Source organism: Populus nigra, chromosome 3 (genome assembly GCF_951802175.1).
Source record: "Populus nigra chromosome 3, ddPopNigr1.1, whole genome shotgun sequence".
Lineage (NCBI taxonomy): Eukaryota > Viridiplantae > Streptophyta > Magnoliopsida > Malpighiales > Salicaceae > Populus > Populus nigra.
This window is the reverse complement of record NC_084854.1, coordinates 11,784,139-11,807,288: the sequence shown is the minus strand read 5'-3', so window position 1 is coordinate 11,807,288 and position 23,150 is coordinate 11,784,139.

Here is a 23,150-nt window from a genome sequence, read left to right as displayed (position 1 = left end):
AATTTTTCTTGCAATCAAACACTTCATAAATTCAATTAAACCGTAGATAAGATTTAATTGAGTCCATAAACATCTGATTTTAGACTTTTCTTCCTCAAATTGAATTTTCCTTATCAACAGGGTTCTTACTGTCAAATTTCAATTCTTGTATTTCTGAACCTCCTCAACCAATTCCTAACCATTTTATGGTAGTTCTAGCATCCTTTTCTCACTTCTTTTTTTTTTTTTATTCCTTTTGAATATATTTTTTTGATGTGTATTTTTTTATATTTTTTCATTTTTTATGGGGAACCCACAAATAGATAACAACAGATGCCCCCTCTTTACAATGCTTACGAAGCAAAACATCATCAATGTTTTACATAGTAAGCTTGTAAAGAAAAAGAAAATGATATGATTATCTTAGGAGATCTGCCCCATCTAAAGAAAATTGGTTTCCTTTCATAGGCGACCTACCCACACACATTGGTCTATTTTCACGGGCGACCTGCCCACACATTCATATTGGTCTATTTTCAGGAGCGACTGGCCCACACACTCACACAGTCTATTTTCATAAGCGACCTGCCCTCAAACTCACAGTGGTCTATTTTCACGGGCGACCTGCCCACACATGATCATCCTGGTCTATTTTCAGAGGTGACCGACCCACACACTCACACCAGTCAATTTTCATGGGCGACCTGCCCACACATGTTCATCGTGGTCTATTTTCAGGGGCGACCGACCCATACACTCACACTGGTCTATTTTCAGGGGCGACCTGCCCACACATGTTCATCCTGGTTTATTTTCAGGGGCGACCGGCCCACACACTGATCTATTTTTAGCGGCGACATGCCCGCACATGCTCATCCTAGTCTATTTTCAAGGGCGACCGGCCCACACCCTCTCACTGGTCTACTTTCAGGGGCGACCTGGCCACACATTATCCTGGTCTATTTTTAGGGGCGACCTGCCCATACATGTTCATCCTGGTCTATTTTTAAGGGGACTGGCCCACACACTCACACTGGTCTATTTTCAGGGGCGACGTACCCACACATGTTCATCTTAGTCTATTTTCAGGGGCGACCTGCCCATACTTCATCCTGGTCTATTTTCAAGGGCGATCGTCCCACACACTCACAATGGTCTATTTTCACGGGCGACCTGCCCACATATACTCACTTTGGTCTATTTTAAAGGCGATCTGCCTTTTTGATTGAGTGTACCTAAGATCCCATTTGGCAATCTAGAACTAAAATCTGTGTTCCTGTTGGTAACGTTTGAATTGGCAAAATCTGTGTCCCTCACACTCACATTGGTTTTTTTTTTTTTGAAAATTTCCTAATGGTAGGATTCTTCTCATTTTTCTTTCCGTTCCAAGGTCACAACAATGATTCTCTTTTATTATCAGCTCAATGATTTTACTCTCTCTCTCTCTTTTTTTCCTTTTGTTTTTTTTTTTGGTTTTTTTTTTAGAATTTTCATGTAACAAATAAAAATATGTGTGCAATGCTTTAAGGTTAGATGACATGCATGCATCCTTACCTGATTTGAAATATAGGTCCCCCCTCTTCGATGTTCCATCATCATAAGGTGCCTGACGTGCATCATAGGAATTATAATCCATCTTGTAAAGCTAAATCTAATATGCAAGAAGATTCAGATGGTCCAATGACAAGAGCGAGAGCGAAACAACTGCAAAGGGCCTTGACGAATCAAATTGGAATAATTAAAGCTGCGTCGGAGATAAAAATTAACAATCAGTTTGAAATTAGTTCAAGGATGTTTATTTGCCTACAATTGGAACTTGGAGATGGGAAAAGCCCTTAATGGTTCTTTTGATGCTGGGCTACTTGAATTTGGGTTGATATGCAAATAAGTGAAGGAATTGATGTTGTTCATGGTCAGAACAGCAAATGAATTTGAACCCGAATTTGAAGTCATCCATTGCATGTGAAAACAAGACTAATTTAGGTGGATTTCAAGTTCAGAACGTGCTCTTTCTAGATTGTCCAACCATGACTGCATTGGACTTTTGTGTAAGAAGATATGGTTGTTTTAAATTTGGTCTGTTTATGTTAAGAAAGGTCAAAAAACATGTGCTAGTTAATTTGTTGAGTTTAGTTTGTCAAAGTTTGTTTTTTGGGCTTGACTTCTGCTATGTTGAATTTTATCTAACTTTGGAGGGATGTTCTAATTATAAATATAGTATCAGAATATGTAATAAAGGACTTTTGGCCAAGATTTGAAAACTTAATTCATAGAATTAAGAGTTGTTCTTCCAGATCGATTTTGTGAAGAACCCTACCTGACTTATCACTCTTCAATCACAAAGAGTGGCGTCGAAATCCTAGATTGATCTTTATGGCGTCCAGATCGACTTATCAAAGTATCATTCTAGTCTATCCTCCATCTTATTTACCTTGAAATCACTATAATCCAACCTAAACACCAAAAGAAATACAACACAACTAGCCCTTCTTTCCTTGTGTAGGTAGGATGAATAAGAAATCCTTACAAGAAAATGAATCTGAAACATTAATGAATCATTGCCACACTTGGAAATTATATTGCAGCTCATTAAAAAGATCTTTGTGGGACTAGGAAATTCACGAAACAAGCTCCCACATCCTTGTAGGAAAATGATCCTTACCAAATAGAAAGTCCACAAGTTAAAAGGAAGTAAATGACAAAATTCATATAGCATGTTCTAACCTATATCGCAAGTTCTTTGTGAACTCCGATTCATCCGAAACGTTACCCCAAAATAGAACAATACCTCTAAAATCTTCTGGTAAACTTTCAGCTTGATCAAATGGTTGGATTTGGAGTTATACTCAATAGCGTAAAATTGGATGGTAGAGAATTTTACACCAAAATCCGAATCTGACCTTGCTTGGGTCTATCGCAAGGCTGAACTGTATCATTCCCTGCCTCTTTAAGAAGATTCACCCTTGAATCTTGAATACAATTAGTGGCGACTTTATTAGCCTCTTGTTTAAGCCTTCAGAATTCCCTTATTACTAACACTTTTCTCCAACAACATTGTATGGAAGAAGTGACTAACAAGAATTTTAAATAAGTACGCCATACTAACCACTTACGTACATACTTTTGAATGATAACAACGGCTCTCCTTCATCTTTCATTTTGTTGGCGTTGTACCTCCTTTTCCATGAAGCTTGAAGATCATAGAATAATTTACTACACTTATCAAATTCTTGTTCTAAAACCCTCAAACCATGGCTTAGTTTTTCGCATCCTTGAGGTAGAATCCTCTTCTTTTCCCTCTCCCTTGCTAAATACGTGACACAAATAGGAAAAATAGAAGAAGATGAAGACATAATAAGAATATAGTTTACGACAGGAAAAACACTGATTTAGATTCTAAATTACAAATCTGACTTTTGTTTGGACCATAACTGATCGAAAACAAACAAATGTAAAAGTGATGAAAATGACTCAAACAACAACCAAATATCTCAAATATGATGATAATATACTGGTAGGAACAAAATAAATAGAAACAAAACAAGTTTTGAAAAATAATGCAAAACAGACCTGTTATGGCAAGACAAAACTTGATTCTGGAATCTAAAGAAATCGCTATCCAAATAACATCAAATTTAATATGTATAGTATTTGGATACAAAGAAAACAATAAATATCTGTTTATAGGTCGTTCTATTATGTCTAGATACCCAAACGTCTTGTATGATCAGTTGTGGCAAAATTGAACCTCCAATTAAAACCTCAAGAAGCCGATATCAAAACAAGAACAAATTTAATATATGATGCAATCTCGCCCCCAATACACAGAATATGAATTTTCAATTGATTCGAAGGTGGTTCACTTATGGTTCACTAAAAGTAGTGTTTTCGCGACAAAATTGAACCTTGAATTAAGACCTCAAGCAAATGAAATCAACATAAGCCCAAATTTGATATATGTTGTGATCGCACCCCCAATAGATAGAATATGAAGTTGTAATTGATTTTGAGGTGATTTTCTAAGAGTTGATATATGTCACTAAGAGTTGTATTTCTGCGGCAAAATTAAGCCTCAAACTAAATCCTCAAGCCAACAATATCAGAATGAGCCCAAATTTGATATATAATTTCAATTGATTGTGAGGAGGTTTCATTATGGTTCGCTAAGAGTTGTGTTTCTGCAATAAAATCAAATCACCTTTCAAATTTCATCTAAGCTGTCTCTCTCTCTCTGGTTTTTGTTTTTCTATATATGCTACTGATATGATTAGAGACAATACCAAAATGAAATATAACCTTATTATTATTTTTTTGCTTAGATGACGCGAACACAAAGAACAAGAAGATGACCGACGCAAACACTGAAAAACTTAAAGGAACACTAAAAAAACAAAAATAACATAAGCATATGACCTTGTTTCGGAGCCTAGCTCTGATACCAACTAATGCGAAGCTCGTGGTCATGCCACCCACAATCAAGATTGAGATCTAATCCTGGAAAGTCGAAATTGGTCTGATAGGAGTGACATAATAGAAACCTACCCTAAGGCACCAACACTATTGGAATGAGTAGAATGACACCACGAAGCCAATTAATCTTCGATAAGTCAAATTTAGTTTGTTCAAGAACTGAAGAATGCAAGAATCACTCTCACAAGTTAAAACTGAAAAATTCAGAAGTAATAATCATCAAAGGCTACCGAAATTTTTGTTACATGAGTTTTAATAGTTCTTGAAAATTTAACCCCAATGGACCCCTTATGTGGACTTGTATGAGGCCTACTCAAAACTGACCCAAAACCTTAAACTGAAAAGCCCATAGCTTAATCCAAACACGGCTTGGATCCTAGCAGAAAAAAAAGTATTAATTAAGCCCAACAAGTCTTGGGTAGCTAACAAAATAAAATAAATCCCCTAATATTAAATCCATGTTTTGTCATGAGAAGAAGAGAAGGAAGGTTTTCGGCAGCTTAGAAACCAAAGGGATTTCGGGAATAGAACTAGGGGTCAATTCGGCCAATGGGAAAATTTTTGTAATGTTGGGGGATATGACGAACTAGGGGCCAATACGTATTTGGAGTGGGAGAACAAGGTAGATTGGTTTTTTGATTGCCAAAACTATTTGGAGGCGAAGAAGGTAAAATTGGTAGTCATCGAGTTCACAAATTATGCACGGATTTGGTGGGATCAGAATGTGAATAATAGGAGGAGTGAAAAGAGGTCGGTAGCGTCGTGGGAGGAGATGAAAGTGTTGATGAGAAGGCGATTTGTGCCAAACCACTATTATAGAGATTTGTATATGAAATTGCAGGGTTTGAATCAGGGTTCTAGGTCCGTGGATGAGTATTTCAAAGAGATGGAGATTGCAATGATTTGCGCCAATGTAATTGAGGATAGGAAAGCTACTATGGCTAGAATTCTAAATGGGCTGAATAGGAACATTGCAAATGTTGTAAAATTACAACATTGTGTGGAATTGGAGGACATAGTCCATATGGCAACGAAGGTAAAGAGGCGAATAAAGAGAAGGGGCAGTACACATTTTCAGATCATTTCGGCTTCATCTTCCTTAATATGGAGGTTGGATTTGAAGAGAAAGGGGGTTGTCCAACCAAAGCCTTATGCAAAAGCTGAACCACCTAAGGCCAAAAGGGATGTTCATATGAATGAGTAAGGTAAATTTGAATCTCAACCTACTTGTGATAGATATATTAAATGTTTTAAGTGTTTAGGGAAGGGGCACACTGCATCTGAGTGTCTAGACCAAAGAGTTCTACTTACAAGAGGCAATGAGGAGGTTGAATCTGAAAGTAAAAAGATGCCACCTTTGGTAGCTAGTGATACTTTTGTGAAGAAATTGAATTTGAGTTATATTAACATCCTAGGCCTTATAGATTGCAATGGTTGAATGAATGTGGTGAAGTGAAGGTTACTAAGCATGCATTGATTGCGTTTGCTATTGGGAAGTATTGTGATGAGGTTATGTGTCATGTAGTTGATTAGTACTTAAAAGTGTATTTTTATCAAGGTTTTATATCATCATTTTGCACTTGAAATATCAATAACTTCTTAACTAGAGCTTGTTTTATAATAACATGTCTAATAATATAAGATACCTTTAATTTATGGTAAATGTTCATCTTAAATGCATGCCTATCACATAAATCAAAGGATTGATTGATGAGTTTAACTATTGAAATTGAGAAGACAGAGAGAGCTAAGCTTAGAAAAGAGATGCTGGTTCAGTCCAAATTAGAACATCATTCGGTTATTAGATCATAACTGGAGTTGTAGAACTTAGATTTAAGTGTGGTTTATATGAATGGAAAGCTACGACATAGGACTAAAACTTTCATGAGGAGTCCAAGATTCAAAAGTGCCATTTTCGAGTTCAAATGGTAGCAACAACGGAAAAGTCGGAATCTGTTCAGCATCCCATACACTGTTCAGTTTTTAGCCCATATCTCGAGTTTTAGAAGTCCAAATACGCCGATTCTTGTTTTGTTGGAAAGCTGAGACAATTTCCCAAAACTTTCATGAAGACTATCTACTCAAATTCAATTTCTTCACTAGAGTATCTGTCCCATATCTCGAGTGCCATCTTAAAAGTTCTCTTCAACTCCTTCTCATTTATTGTTTATAATTTTATATAGTTTACCTCCCTGTAGTTCGACTATGGTCTTACCAGATTATTTATTACTTCGACACTCCTGCACTTGGGATAAGACATCAACTCTTTGATCGTGTCAGTAGTCCTAATGCGTGCTAGTCACTTACTTTTGGGGTGTCCATGGCAATTTGATCGGAAGGCGATTCATGATGGGTTTAATAATAGGTTTACTATTGTAAATGATGGTAAAACCATCACTCTTGTACCTCTTTCTCCAAAACAAGTGTATGATGATCAAATGAAATTAGAAAGTGAGGATGGGAAGAGTGAAAATTCACGTGAAGTCAATGGTGAGAGAACACCATCAGATTTGGCTAAACCTAAATTATTAATTAAACCGATTGAGAGTGGAGGTAAAACTTGAGGAGTTAAGCTGTTGTGATGATAATTTTTTTTTTTGGTAAGTTGACGTATGTATTAAAAGAAAAAGATACAAACATTATAAAGGGCATACCCCAGATTTACAATGATAACAGAAACATAAAACAACAGATGGCTACAGGCTAGCCACCGACCATAAAACTGAAACCTCACTAGATTCGTTAGGGAAACCAACACAACCAGCTAACTAACAAATTAAGAATCTATGGTATTCACCCTCCAAGCTCGTTGGATCCTTTTGTTTTCATTTGTTGGTACGACATTCCTCATCAAATCAAGCTTATCACGAATGATACATTCGATTTGATTAAAGACCAAATTCGAAGTTCTAGACATTCCAGCAAAGATCCTTGCATTCCGTTCTTGCCATACATGATACACTGTAGCTGCAAAACTCAGTTTACGAGAAAAATTGACGAAACTCTTGCCATGCCAAGAGACAGTGGCCCATCGAATCCATTCATCCAAGGCTTTTGTCATTCTTGGAATGTCGCATCTGTCACAAACATCCCACCAGATCGCTTTCAAAGAACAAGTGGTTGTGATCCTCAGTGTTGCGGAGACAGAGCGAGCATCTATTGGGACCATGTATACCAAACCGATGAAGTTTATCTTGAGTTGTGAGTTTCTGTTGGACAGCCATCCATAGAAGAAATGAATGTCTTGGAACAGCATTCTTGAACCACACAATGTCATGCCATTCAACCATCTGACGATGACGTCTTAGCTGTTCCCAAGCTACTTTGATCGAGAATCTGTGATTTGGCGAATCCAACCAAACTATCTCATCCTTTTGCCCCATCTTAGGATTAGAATTGGAAGGAATAGCTTCTATAATGGGGTGCCAGCCAATAGCTTGGGTGGTAGGAGTTTTCCATTCTGAGTTATGAATTAGCAGACATCTAAGGTTAGACAATTCAGATTAATAAAACCTCTTGTTTGCTGCACTTTGTGTGTGTATGTTGGTGATATAATCTTCCTTTCATGGTTCTCTAAAGAACTGAAAAATGACTTATCGAAGAACAACTCTCTTCGTGGCGTCATCCTTATACTTCTCGTTCGCCAATCAATATTCGTTGGGTGAGGGTCTTCGTTTCCAATAGTACTGGTGCCTAGGTACAAGTTAGCTTTGTGTCACACTCTTATCAAACTTGATTTACTTGCTTTCCGGGAATTGGTGTCTTTGCATGCTGGTTGCGTGACCACGTGATCATGAGGTTCGTATCACCTATGGTTGTTTCTATGTTGCAGGAATTTGATAATGTATTCTATGAAGACATCTCTAGTGGATTACCACCATTAAGGGGATTGAACACTAGATTGACCTTGTACCTAGAGCTTTAATTCCTAACCGTCCAGCTTATAGAAGCAACCCCGAGAAGACATAGAGCTTCAAAGGCAAGTAGATGAGTTGATGAGAAAGGGGTACATTCGTAAGAGTATGAGCCCTTATGCTATGTCAGTGTTACATGTGCCTAAAATGGATGGAACATGGAGGATGTGTGTTGATTGTTGTGTCATTAACAACATAACGATAAAGTATCGATATCTTATTCCTAGGCTTGATGACATGCTAGAAGAGTTACATGGATCATGTATTTTCTCTAAAATTGACTTAAAGAGAGGGTACTATCATACTAGGTTAAAAGAAGGTGATGAGTGGAAAACTGCATTTAAGACTAAGCATGGTTTGTATGAATGGATAGTCATGTTGTTTTGACTTACAAATGCGCCTAGTACGGTTATGTGTTTAATGAATCCTGTTTTGCGGGTGTTTATAGGTAAGTTTGTTGTTGTGCATTTTGATGACATTTTGATCTATAGTAAGAACTTAAACGAGCATCTTGATCATTTGCATAATGTACTTAGTGTATTGCAAAGGGAGCAATTGTATATTAATCTTAAGAAGTGTACCTTTTGCATGGAGAAAATTGTGTTTCTTGGCTATGTCATGACTGCACAGGGTATCGAGACGAATGAGGAGAAAGTTAAGGCCATCTGGAATTGGACTACACCAAAATCGGTAAGTGAGGTAAGGAGTTTTCATAGACTTGCTAGTGATACGGTTCAACCTTATGACACGACCCAAGTAAGATCGTATTCGGATTTTGGTGTAAAAATCTCTATTGTCTAGTTTTACGCTATTAAACATAACTCCAAATCTAATCATTGGATCGATCTAAAAATTTACTAGAAGATTCCAGAGGTATTGGTCTATATTAGGGTAAAGTTTCAAGTGAATCAGAGTTCAAAAACAACTTGCGATATAAGTCAGAACATGTTGTATGAATTTTGTTATTTACTTTCTTTTGACTTATGTACTTCCTATTTGGCAAGTATTCTTTTCCTACATGTGAGTGCTTGTTTTAGGAATTTTTTAGTTCCACAAATCTTTAATGAGCTGTAATATAATCTCTAAGAGTGACAAAGATTCATTAATATTGTAAAATCCTTTTCTTATAAGGATTCATTATTCATCCTAGCTACACAAGGAAAGAAGGGCTCATGGTATTTAATGACAGATTAGTTATTTTTAATATTTTATTTCATGTTTGGGCTTCATTAATACTTTGTTTTTCAGCTAGGATCCAAAGCTGGTTTGGATCAGGCTATAGGCTTTTCAATTTAGGGTTTTTGGGTTAGTTCAGCCCACTGAGATAGATCCATTAGGGTTTGTTTTTAAAAACTATTTAAACACATGTAACCAGAATTTCAGGAGTCATTGATGAATATTACTTCTGAATTTTTTAATTTTAACGTGTGAGAGTAATTCTTGCATTCTTCAGTTCTAAGCGTGAATTGTTTGTACGTGAAGCACATGGGGGCGGGTTGATGGGGCATTTTGGTGTTGTTAAGACTTAGATGTGTTGCATTAGCATTTTTATTGGCCTAAAATGAAAGAAGATGGGCAACACATGTGAGAAATGCATAACTTGTAAGAAAGCAAAGTGTAAGACTCAACCACATGACTTATATATCCCTTTGCCTGTACCTAAAGAATCATGTATAGACATTTTCGATAGACTTCGTCTTAGGTTTATCTAGGTCAAAACGAGATAGGGATTCAATTTTTATAGTTGTTGATAGGTTTTCAAAGATGGCACACTTTATTCCATGTCATAAAATCGATGATGCAACTAACATTATTGATTTGTTCTTTAAAGAGATAGTATGGCTTTACGGGATCTAAACCAATGATGCACTTTATTCCATGTGATAAACGGGGTACTAAATTGTTAGTTTGTATGGTAATCGTAAAGCATAGGTGTTGAAGACACTCCATGAGAATGTGTGGCAACAGATTGAAAAGAGGAACCGTGTGTATGCGGCCAAAGACAATAAGGGGCTTAAACATGTTGTCTTTTAGCCCGACAATTGGGTTTAGGTGCATATGCGCAAAGAGAGATTTCCACCCTATAGGAAATCAATGCTAAAACCATGTGGAGATGTGCTATTTCAGATTCCTTGAGAGGATCAATGACAATGCTTATAAAGTTGATTTGCTAGGCGAGTATGGTGTTAATGCTACATTTAATATTTCTGATCTTACTCTATTTGATGTAGGTGATGATTCGAGGTCAAATTCTTTTGAAAAGAGAGGCGATGATGAGGATCAGCCCAACACCAAGTGTAATTATGCCAACGACCTATTAGAGATGCCAATTGGACTAATTACAAAAGCGAAGGCAAATAGGCTTAAATAAACATTAAATGGGCTTGTACAGAATATATGGAGCAAGATGGACCTAGAGGAGCTTGGGAGATTTAAGGAGCATGAATGACAGCCTCTAATTCATCGAATTCAGGTTCAGAAGAGCCAAATTCGTGTGGAACAAATGGTTGATGGTCTGACCTCAAACCAGCCTTCGTAGGCTTTTTTTTTCCTAAACAATTAAGGAAGTTTTGGCAGATCTGATTCCTAAAGAGAATGATTATTTAATGTTTTTCTTTCCCTAGGAAGGAAAGTAATTAAATCAACAATAAAGGGAGAAATTTGTTTTCTTATTTGTCCAAGTTAAACAAGAAAATCCAAGCTAATCAAGGACCTAAAGGGGGTGGGAGTACAAATTTTTCAAATCAGATTTCTCCTAGATTATATGGAAATTCTATAGGGTTGCAAATCTAATCCTATCATATTTAAAATATGAAATTCAGATTTATTATTGTTATTATTTTTTTCTTATTAGTTTAGGGTTTTATTTATATTATTTGGGTTTAATTGCAACTGTGCCTCATATAAGTCCACATAACAGGTTCATTAGCGTTTGTTTTAGTCTAGAGTCAGTATAAATAAAGGCATAACAAGATATGTAAGGGTTACGCAATTTTCAGATCAATAAAAAATTTTTGTCGCACTTCTTGTGTGTTGGTGGGATAATCTCCTTTCCTTGATTCTTTAAAGAACTGGAAAACAACATATCGAAGAACAACTGACTTCGTGGCAACATCCTTATAGTTCTCATTCGCGAATCAATATGCGCTGGGTGGGGGTTTCTGTTTCCAATAGTGTTGGTTCCTAGGTACAAGTTATCCTAGTGTCATACTCTTATCAAACTTGATTTACTTGGCTTTCAAGGAATTGATGTCTTTACATGTGGGTTGCGTGACCATGTGATCACGAGGTTCGCATCAGGATCCTTTGGTGCTTGGATCGCTTCATTGGTAGTCCTTGAATTTACATATTACGCTTATTTGGTGGGATTAGAATGCGATTGGTAGGAGGAGGAATGGAGAAAGGCCAATATGTCGTAGCTGGAGATGAAAGTGTTGATGACGAGGAGATTTGTGCCTAACCATTATTATAGGGATTTACATTTAAAATTACAAAGTTTGAATCAGGGTTCTAAGTCACTAAATGAGTATTATAGGGAAAGAGAGATCACAATGATAGCGAGGTCATGATAGCGATTTCTTAATGGGCTGAATAGGAATATTGCGAATGTGGTGGAATTACAACATTACATAGAGTTGGAGAATATGGTCCATATAATGATGAAGGTGGAAAGACAACTAAAAAGAAGAGGGAGCACACGTTTTCTGACCAATTCGACTTCCTTCATTAGTATAGAGGCCGAATCAGACAATAGATGGGACTACCCAACCAAAGCCTTTTGTCCATACTAAAGTCGAACCACTTAATGTTAAGGTTGATAAGTGTAGAAGATTATTCTTTAACCTTCAAGCTTCGATGAAAAAGGAGGAATAATGCTAAAAGGATGAATAGCGAAAGAGGATACCAGTGGTTATCATTCAAAATATATACACAATGTTGTTGGATGTAAGTGCGTGCAAGAAAAGAACTCCAAAGGCTTCAACAATAGGCTAATGAATTCTCCATTAAACATATTGGTGATTCGAGGATGAATCATCTTAAATAGAGAGGGAATGATACGATCCAAGTAAGGTCAGATTCAGATTTTGGCATGAATTTTCTATCGTCTAGTTTTACGCTATTGATCATTACACAAAATGCAACCATTGGATCGAGCTACAACTTTACTAGAAGATTCTAGATGTATTTTTCTATTTGGCAAGGATTCTTTTCCTACAAAGATGTGGCAGCTTGTTTTGCGAATCTTCTAGTTCTACAAGGATCTTTAATAGGCTGCAACATAGTTTTCATGTGTGGCAAGGATTCATTAAAGTTTCAGAATCCTTTGCTTATAAGGAATCCTTGTTCATCCTACCAACACAAGGAAAGAAGGCAGGTGATATTTAATGACATAATAGTTTCTAGGATAAGCAAATAAAGACTTAAAACTTATGGGCTTTATCTTTATTTTTCTTAGCCACAGCCCAAGGTTTATTTGGGCTGAATTAATACTTTGTTTTCAGCTAGGATCCAACGCTTGTTTGGATCAAGTTATGAGGTTTTTTCAGTTTAGGGTTTTTGGGTCAATTTTGTATGTGGGTCAATTCAACCCGCAAGGGTAGATCCATTAGGGTTAATTTTTCAAAACTATTTAAACATATGTAACCTGAATTTCAGCAGCCATTGATGAATATTACTTCTAAATTTTTTAGTTTTAATGTGTGAGAATGATTCTTGCATTCTTCAGTTCTCAAACGAACTGAATTTGACTTATTGAAGATTTACTGGCTTTGTGGCATCATTCTATTTCATTCCAATAGTGTTGGTGCCTTGGGGCATGTTTCTATTGTGTCACACCCCTATTAGATCTATTTCGGCTTTCCGTGATTAAATCTCAATCTTAATTATGGGTTATGTGACCACTTGATCATGAGGTTCACATCAAATAATCATCTATTTATAGGCAAAATGATTTGTCTTTTTCCTTCCCATTGTTTGGTTCCAAAAATACTTTGGTCCCTTTATCCAAATATTTTTTTATTTGTCTTATTTTTTTTTTTTGAAAAGGCTTGAAAAGGCAACATTGAAAAATCAATAATTTTAAAAATAGTGGGTTAAAAGCTCAACACATTGAAAAGAATTTTCAAATTTGAATTCTTATGAGATGATGCTGAAAATAAAAAAAATGATGTAGATACATCAAGAAAATATATTTTTAATTTTGAAAATATTTAGAAAAATAGGAGGGTAAAAAATTGGGTTATGAAAATATTGGTGACGATTGAAGGTCACATTTTTTTTAGTAGAGGGGGATCAACAAGCATCACCTAATGATCCATTAAGGTTCAAATTTGGCCAATTACAAGGTTAAGGGACAAAAAAATTAAATAAGTATTTAATGGGCTAATTCAAAACATTAGGGCCAAGTCAAGCATCAAGATGAGTTCAAAAGATGACCAACCTTTAATTAATATAATCCACATAAGAGAAGGAGTTGAGAAAGCCATATTAGCTTGTGGTTTGGGCAAGAAATCTTAGCAGCTTGCGGATTGGACAATGAGAGGTGGTTTTAGGTTTTTTCTTCTTCTTTCTAATGCACATTTCACACTAACAAGCATAACTTTCGATTCGATAATAGGATGGTCCGAGAAGAGCCTAATTCGTGTGGAACAAAGGGCTGATGGTCCTACCCCATACCAGGCTTGTTAGGTTTGTTTTTTCTAATGATGCAAGGATAAAAAGTAGCAATTTATTTTCCTAAACAATCAAGGAAGTTTTGGAAGATCTAATTCCTAAAGAGAAAATGATTATTTAATGTTTTTCCTACCCTAAGAAGGAAAGTAATTAAATCAGCAATAAAGGGAAAAATTTGTTTTCTTATCTGTCCAAGTTAAATAAGAGAATCCAAGCATCAAAGACCTAAAGGGGGTGATATCACAAATTTTTCAAATCAGATTTCTCCTAGCTTATATGGGACTTTTATTGGGCATCAAATCTGATCCTATCATATTTAGGATATTAAATTCGGATTTATTATTATTATTATTATTATTTTCTTAGTTTAGGGTTTTATTTATATTATTTGGGTTTAATTATAAGTGGGCCTCATATAAGTCCACATAAGGGGTTAATTAAGGTTTGTTTCAGTCTAGAGTCAGTATAAATAAAGGCATAAGCAGATATGTAAGGGTTACACAATTTTCAGATCAATAAACTTCTTTTGCTGCATTTGTTGTGTGTTGGTGTGATAATCTCTCTTCTTTGGTTCTGTAAAGAACTGAAAAACGACTTATTGAAGAACAACTACCTTTGTGGCATCATCCCTAAACTTCTCGTTTGCGAATCAATATTTGTTGGGTGGGGGTTTCAATTTTCAATAGTGTTGGTGCCTAGATACAAGTTATATTTGTCTCACACTACTATCAAACTTGATTTACTTGGCTTTCGAATTTGGTCTTTAATCAAATCGAATGTATCATTCGTGATAAGCTTGATTTGATGAGAAATGTCGTACCAACAAATGAAAACAAAAGGATCCAACGAGCTTGGAGGGTGAATACCATAGATTCTTATAGTTAGCTAGTTGTATTGGTTTCCCTAACAAATCTAGTGAGGTTTCAGTTTTATGGTTGGTGGCTAGCCTGTAGCCATCTGTTGTTTTATGTTTATGTTATCATTGTAAATCTGGGGTATGCCCCTTATAATGTTTGTATCTTCTTCTTTTAATACATACGTCAACTTACCAAAAAAAAGATTTACTTGGCTTTCCAGGAATTGGTGTCTTTGCGTATGGGTTGCGTGACTACGTGATCATGAGGTCCGCATCAAATTTTATGCCCCGAAATATTAATTAAAAAAATTTATTTTTGTGGTATTCTTGAAATTTTAATCAAATGTTAATGAATAATCATAAATTTGTTTTGATACTTATTAGTTGATTTTTGAATTTTTTAAAATATGATAAAATGCAATTTTGTTTATAAACATATGCTTGAAAAGTTTTAGAATTTGGGCGTATGCAGACAAATAAAAACATATTTTTTGTATTTTCCAGATATGGAAATTTTTTTTATTTGTTTTGTTTTTCTGAAATTTTAAAGAAACACGGTTATATTTAATACTAGGTCAGTATCTTATAGTGTAAGTGTACAACCCAAATATGAAATGGAAAGGTTGAGAAACATGTGAAGGACCCACAAAAAAAAATCAAATTGGTCCCTGAGTTTTTCAAAAAATTTTAAAATTGTTTGAGCATTTGTTTGGGAAAACCTTAAAAAATAAGAAAATAAACATTGCTAGAAAATCAGTAGGGCATGTTTTCCAAACATGCTTTTAACAAAAAATCAGAGGCTTAAAAAATACTTTAAGGTCATGTTTGGCAAACACACCTGAAGCTTGGAAAAGTTTGATATTGTGTTTTTTCTTTGATGAAAAATGGACATGTCAAACACGCTTTTAAGTTTGGAAAGGGTTTAACCCAACCATGTGAGCTGAGCTTTCTAGCCCAAAAACACAGTACATAAACAGAAATGCAGAAATGAAGATCAAAAGGCATTTTTCGTTTGAATCTATTCAAGAACACGAAGAACGCCTAGAAAAACCCAGATTCAAAATCAGACTAGATCACATCAAATTGAAAGCACATAGGCATGTAAAAATATCATTCAAACAAGATTTTGGGGCTGAATTAACATAATAAACAAACTAATGTCATGATTATTTGATTTTTTTGCAAGAAATTAAATAAAAGAAATGACGATCAAAAGCTATGATCAAACCAATGTATCCATATGTAACAAATAAAAAATGATTAAAATGATATAGAAATCAATGACCTAAGGCAATATTCAATATAAGAACAATGAACCCAGAAAGCATGACATCCTAGAAAAATGAAATAAAATCCTAAACCCAAAATAAAAAGCCTAAAATCCAGAAACAAAAACCTATACCTAACAATCAAAGCTTAAGCATGTGCAACACCCATTGTTTGAACCATCAAAACAACGAGAAACAAAAAATCAAGAGCAAAACAACATGCAAATCCATAATGACAGTAAGCAAAAATAACATTATTTTAGAAAAAAAAACATTGTTTCATTGATTAATTTTAATATTCTTAAGCTAAAAAATATGCTTGCAACCTCACAAACCTAGCAAATTACCTTAAAACAACTTAATCCATAACAATATCAAAATTGAACATATGTTGCCATAACTTTAAAATTGATTCACCAAACATTCAAACATGCAAAACAACATTATATACTATCACTTACCATTCTAATATCACATTCTAACACATCAAATCAAGGCAACGAAATAAATTTTATCATATATAAACTACTTTCAAAACATGCGCAAATATTTCAAAGTAAAAATCATGGCTTTTAAAGGAACAAATGACTTCAAACAATTTATAACAAATATTATGAGCAACAATTTAAAAAACAAAATAAAAAGGGAGGGGGTGTGCTCATTGAGCTCCACCCACTCATCAAAGTTTGAGGAATACCTTGACTAACAATGTTGTCTCCTTTGTTTAGAATTTCTTGCTCTTTTAAGATTCAGATCTTTTGGTAATTTCTACTTCCAATCTTGGACTCAAGAGTTTTTCCTTCTACCTCTTTCCTTCCACACTATATCAATATTTCATAGCCTTTCTATCACGAGACTTTAGTAGTTTTCTCTTTTCTTTTCTCCCTTAGATCCTCCTTTTATAGCCTCAAAAGGACAAGTGGTTGTGAAACCTTTTTGTGGGTTTAAAGGTGATTTTTCCAAAACTAGATCATAGGGGATTCTTTCCCATTTTTTTCTCTGATATGTTAAGAGACCATTCTTTCTTCTTCTTCTTCTTCTTTTTCTTTCCCTCTCTCTGAACGTCTAACCAACTTTTAGAACTTCTAGAAAAAGTAAGGAGCTTCATAAATGAAACTTGGCTAAAAATAGGAGGTAATTGAAACCAACCAAGCCATATATCCTGTAAAGCAGGTGTTATTTTTTAACTAGGATCAAACCATGCTTGATTTGCTAGCTTGTAGCTTTCCCATAATTGATCCAAAGTTGGGTGTAAGACTATTATATTTTATTGAACTAGACAAGGTTGTATTGAGACAACAAGTTGAGGGCTTCCACGTGGCAAATGAGGTTAAAACATCAAAAAAGGGTGACATAGACTTGTAGAGGAAAATCGTCTTTGTTGAATGATGGTGGTTGGAGCCTTTAAGGTGGCCAAAGAGGCCACATTCATTCACCTGAAGTTGGCAACTTGATTAGCCTTCTTCAAGAACAAACAACGTGTCACTCTATAGAAAGGGTGTTATTCTTCAATTAGGATCAAACCATGCTTTTCCAACATCAATCCAAAGTTGGGTGTAACACTGTTAAATTTTACTGAACTTAGACAAGGTTGTATTATGACAAGTTGAAGGTTGTATTCTGACATGTAACATTTAAGCTGTGCATATTACGGTGTAATTATGTGAATTAATTGTGCTTCAGTTTGTATCTTCTTCTTTTAATACATACGTCAACTTACCAAAAAAAAAGACAAGTTGAAGGTTTCCATGTGGCAAGTGGGGTAAAAACATCAACAAAGGGCGACTTAGACTTGTAGAGGGGAATCTTCTATGTTGAATGGTGGTGGTTGGAGCCTTTAAGGTGGTCGGAGATATCACCTTCATTCACCTAAAGGCAACTCGATTGGTCTTCTTTATTAAAAAAGATAATAAAACAAGGACAGACGATGTGTCACTCTATGATGTGGATCAGCCAGAAAACACTAAGGACTCCTTACACATTCCAAATAGACCCATCACAAAGTCCAAAGCTAAGGCATTGAAAGTAGCATTGAATGGATTGGTTGTGCAAGTAAGCCAAGGCTGAACTTGGAGATCCTTTAGAGCATCAAGAGGAGGCCTTAGTACATTTAATCCATGTGCAAGAGGGGCCCAATCCATTCTTATTTGGGCTATGATATTTTGACAACAAGGCTGCTAATTTTGTATATGTTTCGGCCACACTTGTTATATGATGTTTCCATGTGTTTTGTGGAGTGCTAACTAATATTGGTTTCGTATTATGTATGGGAACATTGATTAAATTTTTAAAATAAAACCATAAAGTATAACACAAGTGTTAGAGATACAAAATAGAAATAAATACATCTTTAATTTTTGGGCTTCAGAACAGTTAGGTTTTAGCCTGTAAGGTAGAGACGTCCTTATTATTAATGTTGTTTTCTTGAACTCTGGAAAAAATAACAAATAAAAACATGACCTTAAAAAAATCATCAATAATATTATAGCTTACCATAGGTATGGTGCACTAGAAGTGATGCATCTTTCCTTGCGCAACTAGTCCCGTTACGCAGACTCTCACAGATAATAGGTTTCTTAGTTGACAATAATATGAGGTGGCGACTCTTGAACCCTTCAAATCATATTCTTATGATTAATCCCAACACATCCAAAACCTCCTTGATCCAAGAGGTAGATCCTCCATTCGACATCATGTACGCCACGAAGCTCAGCCCACATGGTTGGCTTAAGCCCTTTCCAAACTTAAAGGCGTGTTTGACATGTCCATTTTTTATCAAAGAAAACACAATATTTTATCCTTAAGGTATTTTTTAAGCCCCTGATTTTTTGTTAAAAGCATGTTTGGAAAACATGCCCTATTGATTTTCTAGAAATGCTGATTTTCTCATTTTTTTGGGGGTTTTACCAAACAAATCCTCAAATAATTTCCAAAAATTTTGAAAAACTTAGGTACCATTTTTAATTTTCTGTGGGTCCCTCACATGTTTCTCAACCTTTTCATTTAATATTTGGGTTGAAAACTTACACTGTAAGATACTGACCTGGTTTTAAATATAACTGTGTTTCTTTAAAATTTCAAAAAAAAATAAAAAAAATTCTTATTTGAAATATACAAAAATATGTTTTTATTTGTGTGCATACGTCCAAATTCTAAAACCAACACTAGTGGAAACGAAAACCCCCACCCACACGTAAAGACACAAATTCCTGGAAAGCCAAGTAAATCAGGTTTGATAGGATGGTGACACAAATATAACTTGTACCTAAGCACCAACACTATTGGAAACGAAAACCCCCACCCAATGAATATTTTTCTCGTAAACTGAGTTTTGCAGCTACAGTGTATCATGTATGGCAAGAACGGAATGCAAGGATCTTTGCTGGAATGTCTAGAACTTCGAATTTGGTCTTTAATCAAATCGAATGTATCATTCGTGATAAGCTTGATTTGATGAGGAATGTCGCACCAACAAATGAAAACAAAAGGATCCAACGAGCTTGGAGGGTGAATACCATAGATTCTTAATTTGTTAGTTAGCTGGTTGTATTGGTTTCCCTAACGAATCCAGTGAGGTTTCAGTGTTATGGTCGGTGGCTAGCTTGTAGCCATCTGTTGTTTTATGTTTCTGTTATCATTGTAAATCTGGGGTATGCCCCTTATAATGTTTGTATCTTCTTTTAATACATACGTCAACTTACCAAAAAAAAAGAAGTATAAGGATGACTCCACGAAGACAGTTGTTTTTTGATAAGTTGTTTTTCAGTCCTTTAGAGAAACAAGGAAGGGAGATTATCCTACCAACACATAACAAGTGCAGCAAAGAAGTTTATTGATCTGAAAATTGCGTAACCCTTACATGTATGGTTATACCTTTATTTATACTGACTCTAGACTGAAACAAACCCTAATGAACCCCATATGTGGACTTATATAAGGCCCTGTTACAATAAAGACAAGGTCAAATTCAGATTTTGATGTAAAATGTGCAACTATCCAGTTTTACGGAAACAATCATAATTCTCAATCTGACAGTTGGATCAGACTGAAATTTTACGTAAATTCTCCTGACATGTTTTCCTATAGCGTTAAAAGTTCAGGTCAATCGGACTTTGGGAAGGCATTGCTAAATGGGTTAACAGAGGATGTATGAATTTTGTTATTTACTTCATTCTGACTTGTCGACTTCCTATTTGGCTAGGATTCTTTCCCTAAAAGGATGTGGAAGCTTATTTTGAGAATCTCCCACTTCTACAAAGATTTTTAATGGGCTACAACATAGTTTCCAAGTGTGGCAGGGATTCATAAATGTTTCAGAATCCTTTTCTTAGAAGGATTCCTTATTCATCCTAGCTGCAAAAAGAAAAAAGACTTCATAATAAATTCTACATTAAGATCAGATTTCCGAGTCTATTTGGGACTTTTTAATGGTGACAAATCTGATTCTAGCATATTTAGGATGGTAATTTTTGAATTTTTATTCTTTTCTTCTTAGTCTTTAGGTTATTATTACTTATTTGGGTCAATTATAAGTGGGTGTCATATAAGTCCACCTAAGGGGGTCCATTAGGATTTCTTTAAGTCTAAAGTCAATATAAATAAAGGCATAACCAAACATGAAGCCCCACAAGGTTTGTTTGGATGGTAATCGTAAAGCACAGGTGGTGATTGCTTTAACCCTTTAACTTGTGTATAGATTTAACCTTTTAACTCCAATGGATTTGATTGCTTTGACTGTTGATGAAAGGATTAGTTTGGATGGTAATCGTAAAGAAGAGGTGATGAAGACACTCCATGAGAGCGTGCGGTAACAGATTGAAAAGAGGAATCGTGTGTATGCGACCAAAGCCAATAAGAGATGCAAACATGTTGTCTTTCAGCCTGGCGATTGGGTTTGGGTGCACATGCACAAGAAGAGATTTCCGGCCAATAGAAAATCAAAGCTACAATCACGAGGAGATGAGCCATTTCAGATCCTTGAGAGGACAATGACAATGCGTAACAATGCTTCCATTGAACTATTGCAAAAATAAGTGCCACGATCACTAATGATAACTTTAGGGATTCCAAACCTATCAAATATGTGAGTCCTGACAAAATCTAAAATAACCTTAGTGATGAGGATCAACCAACACCTAAGCTGCCACGACCCAGGAAAGGTTAAATTCGGATTTTGATGTAAAATATGCAACTATCAAGTTTTACGACAACAGTCACAATTCTCAATCCGATCATTTGATCGAGTTGCAATTTTACTTGAAGTCTCTTGACTTGTTTTCCTACCTTGAGTTAAAATTTTAGATCAATTGGAGTTCCGGAAGGTATCGAAACAAGGGTCAATAGAGGCTGTACGGATTTTGTTATTTACTTCCTTTTGACTTGTGGACTTCCTATTTGACTAGGATTCTTTTCCTAAAAGGATGTAGCAGCTTATTTTGAAAATCTACTAATTCTACAAAGATCTTTAATGGGCTGCAACATAGTTTCCAAGTGTGGCAAGGATTCATAATTATTTCAGAATTCTTTTTTTACAAGGATTCCTTATTCATCCTAGCTACAAAAAGAAAGAAGACTTAGAATAAATTCTACCTTCAAATCAGATTTCCTAGTCTATTTGGGACTTCTTAACGGTGAAAAATCTGATTCTAGCATATTTAGGATGGTAATTTTTGGATTTTTATTGTTTTCTTCTTAGTATTGGGGTTATTATTACTTATTTGGGTCAATTGTAAGTGGGAATCATATAAGTTCACCTAAGGAGGGTCCATTAGGGTTTATTTAAGTCTCTGTTAGTATAAATAAAGGCATAACCAGACATGTAAGTTAGATAATTCAGATTAATAAAACTTCTTGTTTGCCGCACTTTGTGTGTGTATGCGTTGGTGGGATAATTTCCCTTCCTTGGTTTTCTAAAGAACTGAAAAACAACTTATCGAAGAACAACTGTCTTCGTAGCGTCATCCTTATACTTCTCGTTCGCGAATCAATATTCGTTGGGTGGGGGTTTTCCGTTTCCAATAGTGCTGGTGCCTAGGTTATCTTGGTGTCACACTCCTATCAAACCTGATTTACTTAGCTTTCCGAGAATTGGTGTCTTTGCGTGTGGGTTGCGTGACCATATGATCACAAGGTTCGCATCACAAGCATAATCATGTCAACGACTCATTGGAAGTGCCAATTGATTTAATTACAAGAGCTAGGGCAAAGAAGTTTAAAGAAGCATTGAATGAGCGTGTTCAGAACATATGGAGCAAACTGGACCTAGTAGGGCTTGTGAAATTTAAGAAGCATGAAGGACAATTTTTAATTTATCTAATTCAAGTCCAAGAAGAGCCCAATTCATGTGGAACAAGGGGCTGATGTGTCCGAACCAATACCAGCCTTGTTAGGCCTTTTTTTTTCCTAATTCTACAGATAGAAAGTTAGCAATTTTTCCTAAGTTTGCAATTGTTAAGCTTGTTGGCTAGATCTTATTCCTATGAGGGTAGGATTATTAATGCTTTTCCTAACTTAGGAAGAAAAGTAATTCAATCAGCAACAAAGGAGGAAATTTGTTTTCTTATTTGTCCAAGTTAAGTAAGGAAAGCTAATCAAGGACATCAAAGGAGACAGCAACATAAATTTTCCAAATCAGATTTCTCCGAGTTTATTCGGGACTTCTTAAGGGTGACAAATATGATTCTAGCATATTTAGTGATGTGCATCATGGGAATCATAATTCATTTTGTAAAGCTAAATCTAATATGTAAGAGGATTCAGAAGGTCCAATGACAAGAGCGAAAGCGAAACAACTACAAAGGGCCTTGACGAGTCAAATTAGAATGATTGAAGCTGCGTCGGAGTTAAAAATTAGCAATCAGTTTGAAATTGGTTTAAGTATGTTTATTTGCCTACAATTGGAACTCGATGATAGGAAAAGCTCTTAATGGTTCTTTTGATGCTGGGCTACTTGAATTTGGTTTGATATGCAAAATGAAGGAATTGAAGCTG